This window comes from Hirundo rustica, chromosome 8 (genome assembly GCF_015227805.2).
Source record: "Hirundo rustica isolate bHirRus1 chromosome 8, bHirRus1.pri.v3, whole genome shotgun sequence".
NCBI lineage: Eukaryota > Metazoa > Chordata > Aves > Passeriformes > Hirundinidae > Hirundo > Hirundo rustica.
The window spans coordinates 19,480,814-19,501,092 of NC_053457.1; the positions used below are offsets into that span (position 1 = coordinate 19,480,814).

The 20,279-nt window shown below is 40.7% G+C and overlaps 1 protein-coding gene across 7 annotated transcripts in view; it reads left to right on the plus strand.

The window, feature by feature from the left end:
• The window catches only part of PCGF5 (polycomb group ring finger 5), a 100,437-nt gene that overhangs the window by 29,575 nt on the left and 50,583 nt on the right, over nt 1-20,279 (plus strand). For 3 of the 7 annotated variants that reach the window (XM_040071706.2, XM_040071707.2, XM_040071711.2), the window contains exons 1-2: nt 5,454-5,531; nt 15,210-15,320. The gene's annotated coding sequence lies outside the window, so the exon portion shown is untranslated. Of the gene's footprint in view, nt 1-5,453; nt 5,532-15,209; nt 15,321-20,279 lie in introns of those variants that run through there. The other 4 variants (XR_005701991.2, XM_040071703.2, XM_040071705.2 and 1 more) reach the window with 2 other exon arrangements.

Sequence of the window (20,279 nt, forward strand, 5' to 3'; positions counted from 1 at the left end):
TGCCCTAAATATATAACCCCTTAAAATTGTTTGTTTTGACCAGAGACTAGACTGAAAATAAATACTGTGTAAGAGGAACTTCTTTTTCCCTTTCTACCTTTTAAAAATCTTTACTTGTACATTCTAGTTGATATGCAAATAAAAACTTAGAAATACATTTGCCCTTTAAGTACTAAGGTGTTGAGATGCCCCAGTGAGGCCTGTGACAAAGTATACCAGATGAAACTCTTGTCACCTCAAGGACTCTGAATTCTAATTTAGAAATTGGGGTAATACAAGGACTCAACTGGTTATAATTTATTTTAATTGTTCAAGTTGCCAGCAAGAACCATGGCAGGTATTTTAGTTGAAACACTAGAAATTTGGAAAAAAACCTGATTTCTAGGGATCTTAAGAAAGAATAGTTATCGTACTTTATTTCACTTCAACAGTGGCTCAAATCAACATTAACAAATAGAAGTAGATTCAATTCAGGAAATATTTTCCTTCAGGATGATCTAAAAATGCTTACATCATAGGGTATACATGGGATCTAAATTTAGATATTTATAGATATCACCTCCTGAGCAGATACTTCTCTCAATCGCCTTGTGAGCTGTTTTGCACACCATAGGCTACAAAAGGGTAGTGCAGAAGACTAGTTCATGTCCTCATCTGTAAACAGAGAGGAAAAGTGTCCCTGCAGACTTTGCTATTCCATCTTCTTTTCCTGCATTCATTCCATTTGACAGTGTAAAAGTGATTGTCTAGTGTGATCTCTGGGCTGTGAAAAGACACCATTCAGTAATTATGCTCTGAATTCCTTGGTAAGGAATTGTTTCCTCACTGGCAGGAGGGAGACTTTCTCAGAAACAGCTGCTGTGATTACTGAGCACAGGTATCAGTATTGTCCTGCCATCCCACTCAGGTAAAGTGTTAGTAGTTAGTCTGTTAAAATCTGCTCTTGTAATTCTCTATGTGTAGAACTCCCCAATGTGCAATAGAGCACATTACTATGAGACCACCTCTCTGTGCCCTTCTCCATTTTGGAGGAAGATTGCCCATAGACACTGGCAGGTATTTTATCCTGCCTGTGAAAGGATAAAAGATGAAAATGACATCTTGTAATAGTCTTTTATATAGTGTAATTATACCTTAGTTCATATTCCATAAAATGATGAAAATCAAACTGGGAAACTCCTTTCTCTGATATTATAACCAAAATGCTTCATAATAATACTATGATATAGAGCATGGTTGAGTTAAAAAGTAGTGAAATGGAAGGAAGTAGAGAAAGTTTCTGGAACAGTGCAACTGGAAATGAGATATGACTTGCCTTAAAGCACAGGAGCAGATCTGTGGAGATTCTTGGTACCTTTGCAGGAGTGCAGAATTCCCTGATGAGGGTCTAACCCTGATGTTGCTGTAGTTGTGCTCCAACACAGAAAATATTTGTCTTTTACATATGTACTTATAGTGCACTAATAAATTATCAAATGTGCTGTTTACCCAAGTACTCAACAGTTTCTGTCATGAGGAGAAAGCAAACTCTTAGATTTTCTTGTGGTAGGCTCTATACCAACTTTGTAAAAAAGCAGCTATTCCAGCTGACACAAGATAGATATCTGGCAATTCTTACCCCTGCTGGAGCTGAAGCCAGGCTGAGCAGGTGTTTTACAGCTCTTGCCCCCTGCAACTGAAAGAAACGCCCCCAGTCTCGTCCAAAGGCAAGAGAGCACCTCTTTTCTACTGCATAATTCATGTCAGGGTGTTTCAGTATTTATAGATTAGAAATAAAACAATGCTCAAGTTGAAAACATCCACCAAAAGGCAGAATCCACAATTTAGTCTCAATGTTGGCATGAGCTACCCTGTAATTATAGTAAGACACAAAGCTGTGCTCAGTAAAATGCAAGGGTGCCTTTTGCTGACCAGAGAACAATTGATAACCTTGCTTGGAGAGCAAGTTAATTAGTAACACAAATTAAATGGAATGAAAAATCATAGTGTAAAATAGTATTTAAAATAGCAACGTGTTCTAAATAGGGAGTTAGGAGTGATGATACCCTCTTTTCAATTGGAAGTAGTTTCAGAGTAGTACTCTGCTAAAGAGTCAAATTCTGGATGAAAGGGAGAGGATTTATCGCTCACTGGCAAGAAGTCATAAGAAAGCTGCATAATTAATGCTAGACATTTTAAAGCAATAATTTTCAATTTCTATGTAATCTTTGGGAAAGGAAAAATGTACCTTGGCAATATTTCTGAGGACGTAGGGAGGGCACCCATTGAGACTTATGTATATTAGGTCAGAAATTGAGAGCCAGGGATCCTAAGGATCCCTGATGTACCAAAAGATTGTGGCTTGCCCTTCACTGGAAATTTTGTGAGCTTATTTGACAGGCGAAATCTACTAATGAATTGAAAGTTAACTCACAACCCTACATGTAGCAGCTGCTGAAAACCACTTGAACAATTTAGTTTTGCTTATTTTTTATTTTTAGAAAATATTTCTCAACTACATATTTTACACTTGAGTACAGCTTTCATGCCAGTTCTCCAAAGATGCATTAGCAGAAGAGGAGTTCCAGATGTGGCTGTTGCTCTAATCACAATTAACTGACAACTTATAAAAGCCATTGTCTTAAGGAAACATCTACATTTTACAAAGCTTGGGATCAAGAAGACAGCCCCAGGGAGTAGGTTAAGACTTCTCACTCTACTAGAAATAAAGTCAGCAGAGGAAGTGAAAGAAAGATAATTAGAGAACTGAGTCTTGAAACAGGCAAATCATTTTCTCCTGTATGCAAAATCTACCATGAAACTGCAAAAAACTGTTCACACTAAAAATTCAGTATCATGTAAGATATAAAATAAAAATAGAAATTATAGTTCAGGTTTTTAAAGCCACTCAGTGGATTTAGGTCTTAAGCAATTTTCATTGCTACACACAAAACGAGTAGTGCCAACTCTTGTGCTTTGATTATTAGTCTCTTGTTATTTGGTGTCTCCTAGGAGCTAAGAAAACACATGAGAAAATAAATTTTCATCTAAACTTACAGTTACATATGTACTTAAATATTGGCCCTCTAGTATTTAAATGGCCCTCTTGGCTGTGAAGAAACTTTTAAAAAGGGAAGTTTGTATACATCATTTAGGTAGACTCAGAACATTCGGTGAGAGGACTGTCAGTACTGAAGTATGTTTTGCATTGGGTGCTTTATGTGCCTTCCTTGCTCTCTTAGTGAAGAAAGTTAATCTGCTCTGAGCTCTGTCCTGCCATGTCTAGACCATCACTGGTAGCTACATTTCCACCTTGTAACAATACCTTGAATAACCTTATCTTCTGGTATGTTTTTTTCTGTGACTTCAGTGTTGGCATCAGTTGTTCCAGTAAAATCAATGAGTGCTCAAGCAAAACAAAACCCTTCAAAAGTCCCCAAAACTTTTAATGATAGGACCCAGGTCTCAGTTTTCAGTGAGCCTGATACGATAGTCTGAAGTACAGTCAGTCTAGGTTTTTCTCAGTGAAGTTTCTTTTAACCTCTCAAAATACTCTGCATTGTGTGATACCCATTGACTATAAACTCTGTGAAGTTAAATGCATTGCGCTGATAAAACCAATCTGGCTTATAATCAAGAACACAATTATAACCAACGGCTGACCTTACAGTCCAGATCAACACCAGTCTGACCAGCAAAGCCTCAAAATATCTTGTTACTGACAGGGTTCACTGCTGTCTAAATAAATGCAGTACTGTGATGTGATTCGAATGATGTTGAAACATCTTTAATTCAGACATCCTGGTAATTTGTCCCAGGAATTGACTAAAAGGGAAAAGTTCTAAGTAAGCAGGCACAAGAGAACTCTTCTCTAGAGGTTTGGTTTTGTTTTGTTGTTTGTTTTTTGTTTTGTTTTGTTTTTTAAGTACAATGCTACTTGGAGAGCATCATGGATGCTTTAATTTGAAGTTCTTTTCATCTAAGAATGAAAGTTGAAGTCAGGAAAGCAGCTAACTTGCAGGCGAATGCTCAGCTCTAAGTATCAGCCGTCCTGACAGCTGGCCAACCACTCTACTGGCTTGTGAGGAAATGGTTCTAGCCAGGGACCTCATCCCACACTTTGCACAAGCGGCTACATGGAACAGGTTATAGTGACTATTGATTCTGTTATCAGTACGGGGAAGTTGAGTGCTTCACCATCAAATGCCAGGAGAACTTGATTGAGAAGCTTACTCATCTGAAAATGAGTCAGGGAAGTTCCCGTGGTGGGTACTGAGAGCGAATAGTGGGAATTCCTATTGCAAAGAGCTCTCGGCTTATATTTCGATTTATTGTCATTGCTGACTGTGGGATGGGAGTAAAAGGAACATTAAGGAGCTGCTTAATGAGAATTAATGAGTACATGAGTTATGTCATACAACTGTTGCGTTCTGATCGTTTCCTTGGTTAAAACTGTTTATTTCAATGGAAATTACCAAGGATAAAATATGAGTCACACCCACCCCAGCAGAAATAAACTAAGGAGCAAATACCCATTGCCGGGATGGCCTTTTGCCTACACCGAGGGACCAGCGCGGTGTTTGTGTGCAGCGGCTGCTCTCATACAGCAACCCTCTCTCCCTGGGGCTGTCGGCTCCGCACCGAGGCGCGGTGACCGCGTACTGCCCAGACTGAAGTTTTCGGGATGCGATGCGCTAAGAGCGGGCGAAGGAGAAAGGTGTGGCTGGTGATGTGCTCTTGCCTGGCCCCGGCGTGGGCCCGCACCTGTCCGGGAAGGGGCGGAAAAGGGCAGCAACGGCTCCCGCTGCTCGGCGGGGGCCCGTCCCTGGGGCGGAGGGAGCACAGCCACCGCCCTGCTCGGGAAACGCAGCCACAGGAGCCCCTCCTGCCCGAGCGCTACCGCTGACAGAAGCGGCGGAGCGGGGCCGGCAGAGCCGCCCCCCCAGTTACATAACCAGCGCCTCGGGGGCGGCTCCGCCGGGCCCGGCCCCGCCCCGCCCCGCTGGAGGCCGGCGGACAGCGCGGAGCGCCCCGGCCCCGCCGGCAGGCACCGGGCAGCGGCTCCGCGCCCGCCCCGCCGCCTCAGCGGGCACGCGCAGGGCGCATGCGCGTCCCGGGCCCGCCGGCGCGCCGGGCATGCGCGGGGGCGGCGGGTGCCGGCGGAGCCCGCGGGGCACCGGCGGCCCCGAGCCCCGCGGCCCGGCGGGGGCTCCATCGGCGGCCGAGCGGCGCCGGGGGCCCCCGGGGCGGCGGCGCCCGAGCCGAGCCGTGCCCCAGTTTGTGTCCAATCAGAGAGTGCAGCGCCTGCACCGGGCGGGCGGCAACGCGTAAACAAGCCCCGGGAACTCCTCCGCCCCCCGCGCTCCCCTCCGCGCCGCTCCCCGCGCCGCCCCGCAGCCGCCCCCGCCCGCCGACAAGTCCGGCGAGGCGCGTTCCCGCCGCTCCGCCGCCCTCCCCTCCCCCGCCCGCCCGCCCAGCCGGCGCCGCCCGCGCTGCCACACGCACCCACTCCCGCACACGCCCGCGGGTGCCCGTGGCCTCTGCAGGGGAAGGTAAGGGGCCCGCCGGGGGCCGCCGGCCAGGCGGCGGCGAGGTGCGGATGCGTGCGGGGGGGGATCATGTGTCATAACAAGTTGTTGAACGTGACATTGCTCTTGAACCGCGGCGGCGGCGGACGCCGGGCCGCCGCCGAGTAACTTTCTCCTCCAATTCGGCGCTGAGAAGGGAGCCGGCGGCGGCCGGGCAGGGCGGCGGGGCTGGAGCCGGAGGGGCTGGGAGCGCGGAACGCGCTCGGGAGAGGCTGGTGCCGTTCCCGATGCTCGCGGCTTCCTGGGGCGACGGCGCGCAGCGCGGCGGGGGACGAGCGAGGGCTCCGCGTCTGGCGGCTGCTGCGGGAGCCGCTGCCGCCCCGGCGAGGATTTTTCTAGCAAGGCGCCAGGGCGGGCGGAGAGCGAGGAGCGGGTGCCGGTCCGAGCATCTCCTCCCGCGGGTAGTTATCCCCGCTGATTCTCCGTGGCGGTTTGGCTGGCTTCCGGCGTGATTAGCTCGGCTTATTATGTAAGATGTCACCGGAGGAGGAGAGGCGCAAGCCGTCGGCGTGGCGGAGCGGGGAACGCACCGGTCCGCCGCGCCTTGCCCGCTCCAGGTACCGGAGCGGAGGGAGCAGCCCCGGCCCGGAGAGGACGGGAGCTCCCCTCCCCTCGCAGTCCGCCGCTGGAATACGGCTGCACGCTTTACACGTGGGTTGGGTGTGTTCCCCAAACCTTGCCTTTGAGCAGAAACGTAACCTGTCCTGGTTCGTCTCCCATGTTTGATTGCTTCTATTTTCTCTCAAAGAAAAAAATAAACGTTTGAGCATCAAAAAGTTTAAGAACTTCATTTTTGCTTCCTTTATGTGCATATTTAGTACGTTAGTGTGATCTGGAGACGATTGAATGAATCATCGGTTCCCTGAAATAAAAGCAAGTGAATCATTTCGCATACGCACGCACACAACTGTGAGGGAGCATAGTTGGTACCGTAGACAGGGAAAGGTTGGTGTCAGTTTCTGACACGCAGTGGGATGGCAGAAGTATAGACAGTGCTCAGAAACCCAGCAGGTTTCCTGCGGCTGGTTTGTGAGCTGTGAAAGTTTTGCACCATTCAGTTGCAGTTTTTCTGGCTCGGTGGCTAAATGGTATCCTCTTTCAGTTATCGACTTGTTACCCGTTATTTTAGCCAAATAGTCAAAAGGGGGGTGTAAAAGGTAAGAATTAAGTAACTGTGTTATTCAAAGTGTATTAATTTTAAATATAATTTAAACAATAGGACCTAAAAAGTATCATTGCGCTATGTACAAACCCTGAAGCCAGAGACAGATCCCAGATAGTCTCTGTTGACATAAATATGTATTTTTATAAGCTAAGCCAGTTGATTTGATAAACATATTGGAGTTGTACCTGGATAGACATGTGTTCCTCGTCCTCTTGCCTATTGGTGTTTTAAATGGGATAGAGTCTGGATTCTATATATAGTTGTTCTTTCAACTCCAACTTGCTTCCAAAGTGGATTTTTTCATCCTCCATGGTTTTGGGACACATTTTTCTCTTCCTGTACAGAGGCAGAACTATGACTTTTACAAGATTCTTTTTTTTCTTTTTTTTTTTTTTCTCTGCATACCTGGCACTGTGAAGAAACAAAGTCACTGTTTCTAGCAGGGAGGTAGAGCTTCACACATAAAACCACCTGGTTTTATAACGTAAAGTATAACGTGAAGGTGTTTGTATGTCTTGCCAGTAAAATATTCCATTTTCTGTTGCATCAGGTATCCCTTATTGCACTGCCTGTGCTTTTTATCTCTCACCGTTCTCCACATGGGAATGGAAAGGATTGCTTTGGGTATTTGTCACTGTTGGAGCAAAAGGACATGTTATCATTTTTGTTTGTCTAGAGCTATGTACTGGCATAGAGGATTGGAGCAGCTAAATGAAAGAAAATTGTATTACTTCAGGGTTCATTGCATGGCTTTTAACATCTCAGTATCAGAAATTCTTAACCAAGTTAAGACTGCACTTGACAGTGAAAACACTATAATAGGGAATCTCTTAGGTATGGTGGGTGGTCAAGTAAACAAACAGGAAAATACTGTTTTATTTGTGCATTTCATTCAACAGTTAAATAGCATTCGTCCTTATTTATTGGATTTCCTTAAAAAGAAGATAAAAATATACAGTGTGTGTGGCATTTTGTGCCCAGACTTCAGCTGAAAGCAGTAAAGGAAATGATACTGAAAGTGGACTTACCACTCTGCTCTAGCAGGTTTTCCCTGCTCTATGAACACTCTAGGATTTAAAGTGGAAATGAAAATCCTAGGTTTCACTTCTAAGCCTGCAGGATATGCAAAACAAAGTGAGATAAAATGTATTGGTTTAAAGTTGCTCCTGTGCAGCTCCGTTTTTAGGACTGATAAGCAAATTACTGTGGAATGCACAGAAGAACTTAGAGAAAAATGGAGAGCAATGCAGATAAAAGTGAAGTGTCTGAACTTTGTATCTTGATTTTTGCCTAGCATAGGAATTGTTCTTAGCAAGACCTATTGATCTATATCTATATCAAAATTTATACTGCCTTTTATAAAAAAAAAGATACTAAGTTATAATCTTTCTGTGCTTTGAAAGACTGGTGCTGACAGCATCTTCATATGTTCTTCCAGCTATCTCAGTTAGAACATCCCAGTGAGGAAGAAAAAAAACAACCCAAAAGATTAGTTAATTTTTGCAGTTTTGGCTTTTAGACAAGTGTAATAGTCCCAAGCAAAGTCCTGATCTTTTCCTGTAGAAGGACATACTGCTCGTGTTGAAAAGGGGAATCCTTTCTTCAACTATTGAAAACTTTGCACTAAGTACACCTTAGCTTGGGGTTGTTTGTTGCCCAAATCCTGTTAAAAAACATTTGGTTTAGTTGTATGGGAAAAAGTTTTATTTCTATTATTAGGCTCAGTATTTGAAAGATTAAGAAACAAAGTTGATTCTGTATCGGTGTTGTAGCCATCTGTTTTGAGTGATGGTGCGTAGCGCCTTAGACATTTCTTACAATGAAGCTTATTTTCCTGATTATTGTGTTTTTATCTTTGAACTTTTCCAGTAGATGTAGTGCCGTGCAAAGTAACAGCTTGACAGGCTTTGAGACTGAAGCCCATAATGAGCAGAGCAGGTGTAGCACTGGCAGCCAGTTCCATCAGGCTGTGACAAGACAGTGTGTGTCCATGGGAAATACAAGTGTTGCTGTCCTTATCTTGATTATTGCTTATAAAACAAGCACTGTTCAAGTGTAGGCCACTTCTGGAATGAAAGATACGTAGTGTTACTTGAGCACTGTGGTCTCAATAGCTGTCGCTCTTAGTTCTTACACGTGAAACAAATAATTTTGACTGGTTACCTAAAGCTGAATTTCACAATGAATTTCATAGCGAAATTCACGCGTATGTCAGTAGCTTTCCTAACAGCTGGCCAAACATTTGCTCCTGTGCATTGGTCATGTCTTTCCCTTAATGGAATAATTTTGTTTTCTATTGATTTATGTATGTTTTGAGATTTGAAAGGAATTAAGAAAGTAGCCTGCTAATTTGCCATAATACTCCTATTTTCATAAAAAAATCTGACCCGGAAAAGGCAAGAACGCTTACTTTCTCAGAAGAGGTTAAAGATGAGAATAACAGTTATTGGGAGGTTCTTCACTTCCTTGAGATACTGTCGTGTAACTGTCTGGTGCATCACAGAGAGCTTCAAGTTGCTGTGGCCTGTAATGGCTCAAAAACTGCCTTCCCACACTGAGCCTTCACTGGCAGTCGAGCTGGTGCTCCTTGCTTTAAAGATGGAGCAATGAGTGCTGAAGAAGAGGTATCCACACTGCAAACAGGGAATGCCTTTAGCAGCCCCTTTGCTCAGCCTCAGGACGGGTTCTTCCACAAGGAGGAAAACCACTTTGTGTTCCACAGTAATGCTTATCATAAAGAACCCTTCCCAGACACGACGTGCCCGTGGAGATGTACCAAGGAACAGCAGTGAGACCTAAATGGTAATCAGTGGTATTTTCCTGATTCATGGCTATGATTCTCATTACATGCGTGATATTGATGGCAGTGTTACCAAATTATTTTCTGTCAGCTGAATCTGTAAGTACAATCTGATACCCACAGGGAGAGTCCTAGTTCATCATTGCTGTAAAATCGCTCACATCCAGTTTGTTATTCCCATCTTTCAAACTCCACCCTACACGCTTGTTTTGCGCACCTGTTGTTGCAGCTTAGTTTTTGAAATACAGTCTCTTGTGGAACAATTTATAATTCAGTCTGACTTTTTGCATTGTGTTACATCTATTAAAGGCTTTGTTTATAAACGAAGCCCTTTCAAGTAAGGGAAACCAATATTTAAATATTCTGGAGATTGATTTCAGTGCTGGTTACTACTAATCAGGTCAGACAGAAGGAGAAATTCTTTCTGCCACAAAAAAAAAGTAGTTGATCTTGAGATAAAAATTTTGAGTGATTCTTAGAGAAGTGTCACTATTGATTAAAGCAAGTGTAATTATATTTATTTCCTTCCTTAAGAAGAATAGACTATGTAAATAACAAGACTCTTGATTAATTTCATAATGAAAACATGGTTCTTCTTTCAGATGAAAGATCATCTCTTAAATAGCCAGTATGTGTATTGAATGAAGTTAAAGATGTTTCTTTCTTTCATGGTTTTATAAAATTGTTGTTTACTTTTTTGAAGAATCATCAGTACTAGCTGCAGAGACAAAAGATCCTTTATATGATATAAATGGTATTTTGAGTAAGTATTCTTAGTTGATTCTGGCTGTAGAATTTCTCTGCTTACAAAGTGATTTTGAAGAGCTGCCTAATCAAACCAATATTTTTCATCTTTCCATCTTAACTCTTTTGATAGATCATAGATAGAGTAAATTTTTACGCTTTCATCCCAAATACATATTTACCAAAAGTACAAGAGGGATTTTTTGTGTGTGTGTGTGGATAGTGATCAGAGAATGCAAATAGATTTACTTGAAATAATGTACGCAATGACAGTTGGTGCCTCACACAGGCTAGCATTTAAAATCTACTATTGATGTGGAGCTCTTGTGTATCATTGCTGAAGATTTAAAATGTAAATTTACATGGGTTTATCCTCCAATTCAAAAATACCATTAATTGCAGAGAAGCTCTTTCAGTTTATTTATCGTGAAGTTGGGTGAAACCAGTGAAACTTGTAACAGAGGAGCTTTACTTTCACATCTGGCTTCTCAAGGTGTAATAGCTCTAAGTACATCCACTAGTACAGTAGGGAAAACCACACAAACTGGTGGGCATACAAGCCCTTCTTCAGGTTTTGAACGATAGCAGCAAATAATGAACTAGGGCTGCAGTTCCAGAAGATATCCAGTGCTGCTGCTATGGCTTATGATCTCTGAGCCCTGGCAGTCATTAAACCATAAATAAATTAGGTTTAACTAAACCACCAAGAAACTAGGAAAAAGTTTTCTGCTGCTCTAGAGTATTAAATGAACTTAGAGATGAATTTACAAGCTCCAGAGTGGTGCTTCCCATCTTTTTGGTTCAATTGGTCTGTTAGATCAGCTCTGCTGTTCATCTAACCATAGGTTTAGGCCGAATTTGGAAGAGTTGCTGTAAGTTTATTTTAGTTATGGCAATTAAATAGCTATTTTTATGAAAAGTGTAGTTATCACCTATAAAATGAAGGGGATATTAGTCTGGTTAAAAATTCTGAGGAAGTGCTCTGTCTTGGTCAGAAGGAAAACAGATCATTCTCAGCAGAACACTGAAGGCCTTAGCTGGAGTGTCACCACACACTAAAGACAGTATCTCCAGTTAAGTATGTTATTTTTGATAACCAGAAGATCTGTGGACCCTCATTTCCACGTTTGACTTGGTGATCAGAACTAAGAAGCGGGGGATTAATTCTGGCGCTGGAAGTCTTGCTAATATGTATGTAACATTGACAGAATAGCATTAAAAGAAGAGGATATATGAAGAAAACAGTTCTCTGATATTTCCTGATGGTAATCTCTTACCTTCCTTTCTTGGATGCTTGCTAGGCCACTGCACTAGGTGTGGTTGAGTCATGGACAAGAGTTGCTGGAGCAAGTTTGGTGTTCTGTGGTTCTGGGCTATGAAATACAAACTCTGCATCTGAATTCTTTCTTGGCAGAAGAGAACTCTCCCCACTCCTCCCATCTAGCTGTCTTATACATAGGTTTCTCAAGCGTATCTGATATACAAAGAACATTTGTAAACATCCGCCAAACCTTGGACTGTTGGATGTACAGTTTCCATCTTTTGGAGTGGGTGGGTAATATGAGATAACACTGACAGGTGCTGACTGAGATTTCTTACAAGGGGTGGTAACTACCATGTAATTTTTACTGTATGTTTTCAAGGAAGTGTCTTAACTCTCACGAATCAAAGGAGGAATCCATAAAAATACAAATAGTTTGAAACATTAGCTTTAGCTGATGAAAACTGCAGTAACTTAAGCTTTAGTTTATCCACTTGACATTATGCCAGTATTGAATATGCCTGTAGACAGAGTAACCACACGTACTCCTTGTACTTACTTAAGTTACCATAGACCTTGCCTTGAATTGCTTATAAAATTGTCAGTTATTAAATAATTCCAAGAACAAGATTAGGGAGAAGTAGTTACTTTGCCCAGTGTTAAAATGGTTTTGGTAACATTTTCATTAAGCCAGGACCTCATATTTGATTTAGTTATTGCACTTGCATTATAAATGTATTTTTTCCTGTTCTTGTGAAAACAGAAGTGTTCGATGTAGGTATAAGCCTTTGAAAATAATAATCTGAGTTCTTAGATGAGGTTGGTGAGAGTTTGCCTGTCACATTTTCCAAAGACAGTATCTGTAGCCAAGTCCTCGAGTAGAACTTTCCTTTTCATTGTTCCTCCTTGAGCAGCAGAGAGAACAAGCAAAGAACCTCTCTTCACTTCAGTGCCTTTTGGCTTGGTATTGATTCTGTTTATTCACAAAGGTGAAGTCTGTTTGACAGGTGCAGAAGTCAAACTGCTGACAGCTTAGACTGCATGGAGCCATAGTAACTCAGCAGTAGAATTCCTGTATTTTGGGAATGGTTAAGTATAAATATTAAACTGTTATAATATAGCTAAAGGGCCAAAATGTTAAGGCCTTTCTTATTTTCTTAGTTTATCCATTGTAGTGCTCCTCACTTCTGTTCTTAAAAGGCTTTCTCCCCAGCACCCCCTTATCACCTGCAGGTGAGTGTAGAACGGGCACAGAGGAATGCTGCAGGAAGACAAAGGATAGTCAGCTCAGGGAAGTTGAATATTGCCTTGGAGGACTAGTATCTGCCTGTCTTGGATACTAAATTACAATTTCTTGCCGGGTAGGTAATATAGGTCAGGGGTTCACAGATGGCCTTTCATTTTTAACAGTTGTGAGACACATGTAGCCAAATTTGCCCTTGTTTTGACATCGCCAGTACAGTCAAAACCGTGTGAAGCAGAGCTGTTTTCTGAGTCCTGAGCGTCCTGAAAAGTTGAACCGTTAAACATCAGGTGTTTGGAAATAGAAGAGTACTTGGAACAGTTTTGACCTAGACTTCTGTGTCTCCCTTTTCTGTGTCTGTAAATTGCGGCTTACAGTGTTGTCTTGTTGAATAGGTTGTGGAGAAGATTCTTTTATTACTGTTTGGGGAGCACTGAAATACTGGAGGAATGAGTGGGTATAACTGTGCGTGATAATCAAACACCTGGGAGTAAAATACTAAAAAAGGGCATAACTGTCTTTTATACTAATTTTTTTGGTAGTAAATATAGTACTAAAACATATGTGCAAAGGCACAGATTTTTTTTCTCTGCAATTCATTTGAAGTCTGTAATTTTTACTGAAGTTATAATGATCTCAGCAGGCCCCATTTAGGTATGGAATTCTTTTGAGTTTGGCTTTATGGAGACTTATAAGAGATTGGTTTTGTGTGAAGGTTGAGTATTTAAACAAAGGAATATAATGGACAAATTGAGTTCAGGGAGAGACATTAGTCATACGGGTATATTTTTCCGTAATGTGCTTGGGTGCGCTGCTTGAAGTACAAAGTGCTATTTTATTTCTTAAAGGAATTATGCATAGAGGTGCATCTGTGTAACTTTTAAACAGATGTAAGCTCCTGCTGCCCGAGCTTGAAGAAACTAAGAAGATATCTGCTAATGTTTAGTGTAATATAATGGCAGAGTATATTAGCTGTGGTTCAGTGCCATGGTAACACCATTAGGTGTTAGCCTGATTAGAACCCTAACTAGAATATGGTTTCTAGTCAGCTTCCAACACAGACACATCTTGCTGCTAATAAAACCATCTTGCAACTTTTCTTGTCATTAAAACAAACAGGATTAATTAAAAATGCTTTATTAAAACAAAGGAAGTGTTCTCTAGGAAGCTGTGATAATGGAATTTTTGTGAAGAAAGGCAGAATTTAGGGAAGAACTAGTGTAAGTTTAGGACAAGAGAAAGAAGCCCCATGAACCTGGACAATGCAGAGGCTTCTCTTATACATCAGTGAGTGGGATGGTATTGATCGTTCTTATTGGAGTTAGGTGAAATTTATATTGTTCACAGCAATAAAACCTCACATTCCTTGGAAGTGGCAATTGACAGTTAAATGTTGATTCCTGTACTTTCCCACCAATAAGAAAAGCATAAACCTTGCTGAGCATCCTGTATTGAGCAAAGCCTCAGAAGTTTGTTTTGCAGGAGCTCTTTGTAGGTTAGATAGATCAGGTCAGTGTGGTGTTGCTGTAAGAGTGGTAGAACTTTGGCATTAATGATTATGACTGTTCATTCAGATACTGGACAGTGGTGTTACGTGAAGTGCTGCATCTCACAGGCTAATTGAACTGCTAAACTATAGTCACTTCTTTCTGACCACTTTTTTCCTAAGTATTTTGTGGGCTGCACAGGTTTTAGATAGTGACTAAAAAAGCTGATGCTCCATTATTGTTCATTTTATCATGTTACCATGAGCGTCATTCACTTGGAAGTCGACAGTTCTGTAGGCCTGAGTCTCTGGACCTATACCAAATACAAGGAAAGCAGTGATTCCATTTAAGTTAAACAGGGCATGGAAATCCAACTGCTGACTGTGCAGTTGCTGCTCTCATCTCACTATGTACGAAAATTAATCAGTGTAATATGAGCAGGAACTCCAGAACTCTTTTGAGTGGTCCTAACATAGGAAAAAAACTTTGAAAAAAACTCTTCTACAACTTGTGCTTTAATTTGTTCAGAATATGCACAGATGCACGAGGAGATGTTTAGGCTGTATTCCTTCACCAGAGGAAAGGCAGTGGATCAGATCTTTGCAGGATACCAGTTTAAAGCACCTTCATAGTTAGGATGTCCCTGCAGGAGTGAACTGCATTGCAATTACCTGCACCAGACATTACTGGACTTAATGACTAAGAGTCTTCTTGAGAGTTGTGTTCCTGTAAGCAAATAGCTGCTAAATATTTTCATTTGGGGGGGTGGGGCTGGAGCTGCTGTCTATGTAAGCATATGCTTACAGTCATTTGGTTTTTAGGTCTCATGCTTGTGCTTTTCTCTGCAACACGTCTGAGTTAGCAAGGCTTCATATTTAGAGGTCTAGTTTTTCATTGTCTCTTTTTCTTTTCTTTGCATGTTCCTTATTTCACAAACACAAGGAACTGATCGAAATCCAAGTAGAAGATAAATTTTGGGATAAGAAGAAGCCTGTTTATGCTGAAAAGAAATCACAGAAGGATTGTTGAGAAGAATCTAGAGTTCAAGTTCTGGTATGATATTCTAAATATTTTTCTTGGAATTCAGGTCACTGTCTGCTCTGGAAGACAAACCTCACTTAGCATAGATTTTAGCATGTAATATAGTTCTACTGAGTCTGTGCAGGCCAGACAAGGTTACTTTTTACTAGAAGAACTATGTTTAAATGGGTTCTGACTAGCATAGCTCTTACTCTGTTGTACATGGTACCCACTAAGATAAGTTTCATCTTTTAACCAAATGAAGTGTCTTACATGTAAGAAAAATTTTTTTTTTTTTTTCTTTTTTTTTTTTTTTTTTTTTTTTTTTTTTTTTGTATGGAAACTAGCCAAAAAGTCAGGTCAACTTTCTAGTGCTAGATTTTTTTGCCACTGTTAAAAATGTTTTGAGTATGATTTTTTTTCTTCCTTAAGTTGTAGGACGGAAAACCATTTTTAAACTATTTGAGATGCATTCTTCAGTCTCCACAATCTAGAATCAAAAGATAATTCATTTTTTTAACGCTGAAATGGTTGAAATATTGCACACAGTTAAATAATGCTGTATCATTATTCCCCTAGAAAATACCTTGGTCTATTTCTGACTATTTTCACTGAAGGCACTAGCAAGTATTCCTGCTAATTTAAGGTCCCACAATTTGAATCCTTTATACTTATTTCAGAAGTTCTAAATTTAAATCTGCGAATTTGCACAAAGTAAGAAAAAGGGTATTTTATTTAAAATCAGGTGGTTAAAACCCAATAAATATTATTTAAATTTAGAAAACCTTAATTGCTCTTTTTTTCACTTCTGTAGCACTAAAATTACATATTTGTTTCTTTACTCTTAATTATCTCCAGGATTGTGCTATGTAAAGATTTATCAGGCCAGAAGTTTACTGACTGGAATCAGTCACCTAATCCTAGGGAAATGGCTTGATTACTTTTAATCATATGTAGGTGAACTTTCTGGTACAATTTCAAACCCTTTGTCTTTGAAATTGCAAGACAGAAGGCTGAAAGGTCTCTATGTATGTTTTCCAGGCCATATCCTAAGTGCTCTTTCTTAAAAACACCTGTTCAGTGTCCACTGCACTGCAGTTCAAGCCATGATCTCACTGTTTCTAAGTGCCAGCTTCAGCTGGTGTAAAGTGCTGCTACCAGAAGTTTGTTAGTTCTGTGTTTGGGGCAGCCAGCAGAAAGAACAGGGAGCAGGGGGAGGAGAAACTCATAAAATATTAGTTTAACAAGATGACACAGACCCTTGAGTAACAACCAGTGCTTTGCTAAGAATGAAATGGAGACATAATCTGGCACTTTTCTTGCAGGATTATAATCATGATTTGTCTACAATACACATTTGATCCAAATATTAGAGTCAGCTTAATTATGAATCAAAAAAGCATCCTAAAGGAGGTGGAAGCAAAACAGATATAAATGGGGAAGGCTAAGCATTCGTGTCCTACCAACTCCTTACACACTTAAAACTGCAGAAATAAGTCTGCAGTGTTCAGTTGTTCATGAGGGAAACAGCGGAAAATATCACATAGGAGCACTTCTAAAATTGATATATTCCATATAAATATAATTAAGTTCCCTGACATTAGACAAGTTCAAATAGAAGTCTTACACACTTCCACGTGCATATTCCAGAGCTAAGATCTAAGATAATAAAACAGAAGAATAGGATAGATAGCAAAAGAGAAATCCCTATGTAGAAGCTATTTGTAGGTTCTATTTACGGAATGCCTCATTCTTCCCTTTACAAAGCACAGCCTTCTAAAGGAGTTTTGAAGAGTCATGGTATAATCAGCTGCCAGTGTCAAGAGGAGACAAAAGAATGAAGGTAGTCTTAGATGAATGGGCAAGGGGAATATCAAGCAGTTGTTGAATTACATCGGTTCAGTGGTTGTTAATGCTGTGATCACCACTCATTCTGAACTTGATTCTGGCAATTGCATGCCGAGAAGGATGCAGAGAACTTGAAAGTCGTATAGAGAAAACCTAAAAGAATGATGGAGTTCTTGGCACACATGCTTTATCATGAATGGCTAGGGGCACAGCTTAGTAAAAGTAGAGCTAAGGTGGCACTTCCAGACTGTAATCAAGCCATCTCTTGATATTATCTTTCATCAACTAAATGGAAACATTTGAGATAAAGTAAGTCATATTCAAAACCAGAATATTCAGTCTAGCTGATTGAAAGCAAATCAAATTACTGTATCTTAGCAAATGAGGTAATAAAAAACTGACTAATTCAGACTACTATTAAGTTGTTTTTTTTTTTTTTTTTAACATTTGAAACTAGTAATGACTTTTGTAGATCACTCTTTACAATAGAAAATTAAGAAGGATGCTTTAGTCAAAATAATCTGTTGAACTTCAGGAGAAAATTAATATTTTTAGTGCAACTCAGATGAGATGATTGGCTTTTTTTTACTTGATATGTATTACAGTAAAGATTCTGCAGTTGAACTTTGCTGTGACTTTTGGAAGTTTAATTGCACAGAGTCCTGGCATAGAATTTTTTGTGCAGTTACCTGAAATTCTCTGGAATTCAGATTGCTAATTCAGAACAGAGGGACATCTATAACAAAAAAGCATTAGGATGGTATTAATCAGGTGAGACATTTTCAAGTACAGCACATCTAGTATGGTTTGTCAGCACTTTATAAAGGCATGATAGGGTCTGTCCCTTGTAAAATACCTGACTATTTAGATTTTAAATGCTCTTTTATCTTCTTTTTTGATGAGTAGTATTCAGAAAGCATGAGGAAAATAAAGCAACAGCTAGTCCTGCAAAAGATAGCCCTGGGATACAAGGGAGAGCTGTGTACTGTATTTGCATAACATGTTGGTCTCAAAGTAGGTTAGACATCTGCTTAGCCATTAAGTTTTCTGTAAAAATACTGTTCCCTGTTTGTTCTGTATTAAACCTTTCTCCATTTATATTTTTATGTTCTTTAAAAATAAACCTAGAAGAGATGTGTTGTTTTTACCATTAATAAAAACAAACTAGCTAAGGAGCAGAATGGTCCAAGATCAGCGTTCCAGAATTCTTTCAGAAAGAGGAAAGTCAGACTCGATTGAGTGGCTCATATTTATTTTTAAAATAAGGTTAGAGAAAATAAATATTGTGTGTAATTGTATGCCCAGCTTCCCTAAAGTAACACAGGGGTGTATTGTTGTGTAAATAAAACTTAACATATGCTTAAGCATTATAAGAAGTCAGGTTTCCTGTCTTTAAGGCTCCTTCTCTTCATTGTGGCAATTTTTTTTCATAGCACTGGCAGAAAATAAATATTTTGTTATGATCAATAAAATATCCCTATTAATAACCACATACTTTAAGCCATCTTTGTACAATATTTCAGTGGTATGCAAGATAAAGCTTTGCTTCAGATGTACAGTAATCTTTAAGCCCCTTTAGGAGATTCTTGTTTGCTTTAAGAAGTAGATTAAACAAGTTCTTCACTATTCATAATATTTTTCATATGTGACAGTGATGCAGTGTTTATTTATAGAGTCAAAATCAATAGGGAAAATTGCTTGCAATGACTTCCGACTTAGACTCGGTACATTTGATTTCTATTTTACCCATAAAATTTATGTATGAAAATTTAATGCTAAGTGTTTTTTATTTTTGATGCAATACAGCATTTTAGTGCTCAGTGAGAGAACATTAAGAATATTCAGTAATACAAATGGTACCTTTCTATGAATGCAGTAAAAGCAACAAGTATTTAGTGGGATACACTCAAAAATATTATCATTTGTATCTAGTATATATGCCCAGTCTTAAAAATATTTTAATGACTTGACGTAAATATCTGAGATTATGCTGTAAATCTGTACGGCTTCTTATAACGTATTTATTACCATATAAATGAAACATCTTCCAGCAGCATAGTAAACAATGTCGCTAACATCTGTCCCAATCTTTTCACACATCCTCTCCCCTGGGTGAGAAGCATGTGCAGTACATGGCTGTTCTGGTGGACTTTTTGTGTTTAGTTTGGGGCAAGTGCACTGAAAGCACTTATGTGGAAAACTCACAATCAAGGTATAGTGTTACACAAAATTGTTCTGATTATGTTAATTGACGTATAGGCAAACTAGAAACTGAGCTGCATGCTGCCTGGGTGAGTACTTCGTCTGGCACCCAGCCCACTCCTGCATTCTTTCCATCCCTCAGAGGTGTTGGTCATGTCATCCCGTGCACATCTGCATGTGGCCATGGAGAAATGGGACAGCCTCTGTCTGATTGTAACACAAATACAGGCTTAGTCACAAGTGTGCATAAACCCCCAGTACCTACTCATACATCACCAGGCAGCACAACAGAAAGGTGGGAAATCGCTAATTTTGTTTATTAAGTTATTTTTGTGGGTTAAGCCCAGCGGGCAGCTAAGCACCACAAATTCCTGACTTGCTCACCCCAAGCCCCTGTGAGATGAGGGAAGAGAAGTAAGAAAATTTGGGAGGTGAGGTAAAAGAAAAAAAAAAAAGTTTAAAAGTTTGTAAAGTGAAGGATAGATGAAAGCTGAAAGAAAGGAAACAAATGGGGCAAAGGCAGTCACTGTCCACATCCCTCAGGAAGACTGATGAACAGCCCCTTCCAAGGAAACGGCAGCTGACATCCCTAAGGCCCCCTGTTATGACAGAATGTGGTGTTACATGGCACGGAATATCTCCTTGGTCGGTTCACACCATCTGCCTGGTTGCATCCTCTCCCGGTGTATTGCACCCCCACAGCCTTTTCTGTGGTGGCAGTGAGAAAGAGAGAAAGCCTTGCTGCTGGCCAAGCACTGCCCAGCAATAGGTAGAACCTTAGTGTGCCGTCAGCACTGTTTTAGGCAGGTAACCAAAAGACCGTGTGAGCTGCTGGGAAGAAAGTTAATTCTGTCATAGCCAGGCCCAGTACAGTTGTTTAGCAGAAGGACTTAGGAAACATTTGAGACTTAAGCTATGAAAAGCCATAGAGAGCATCTGAAT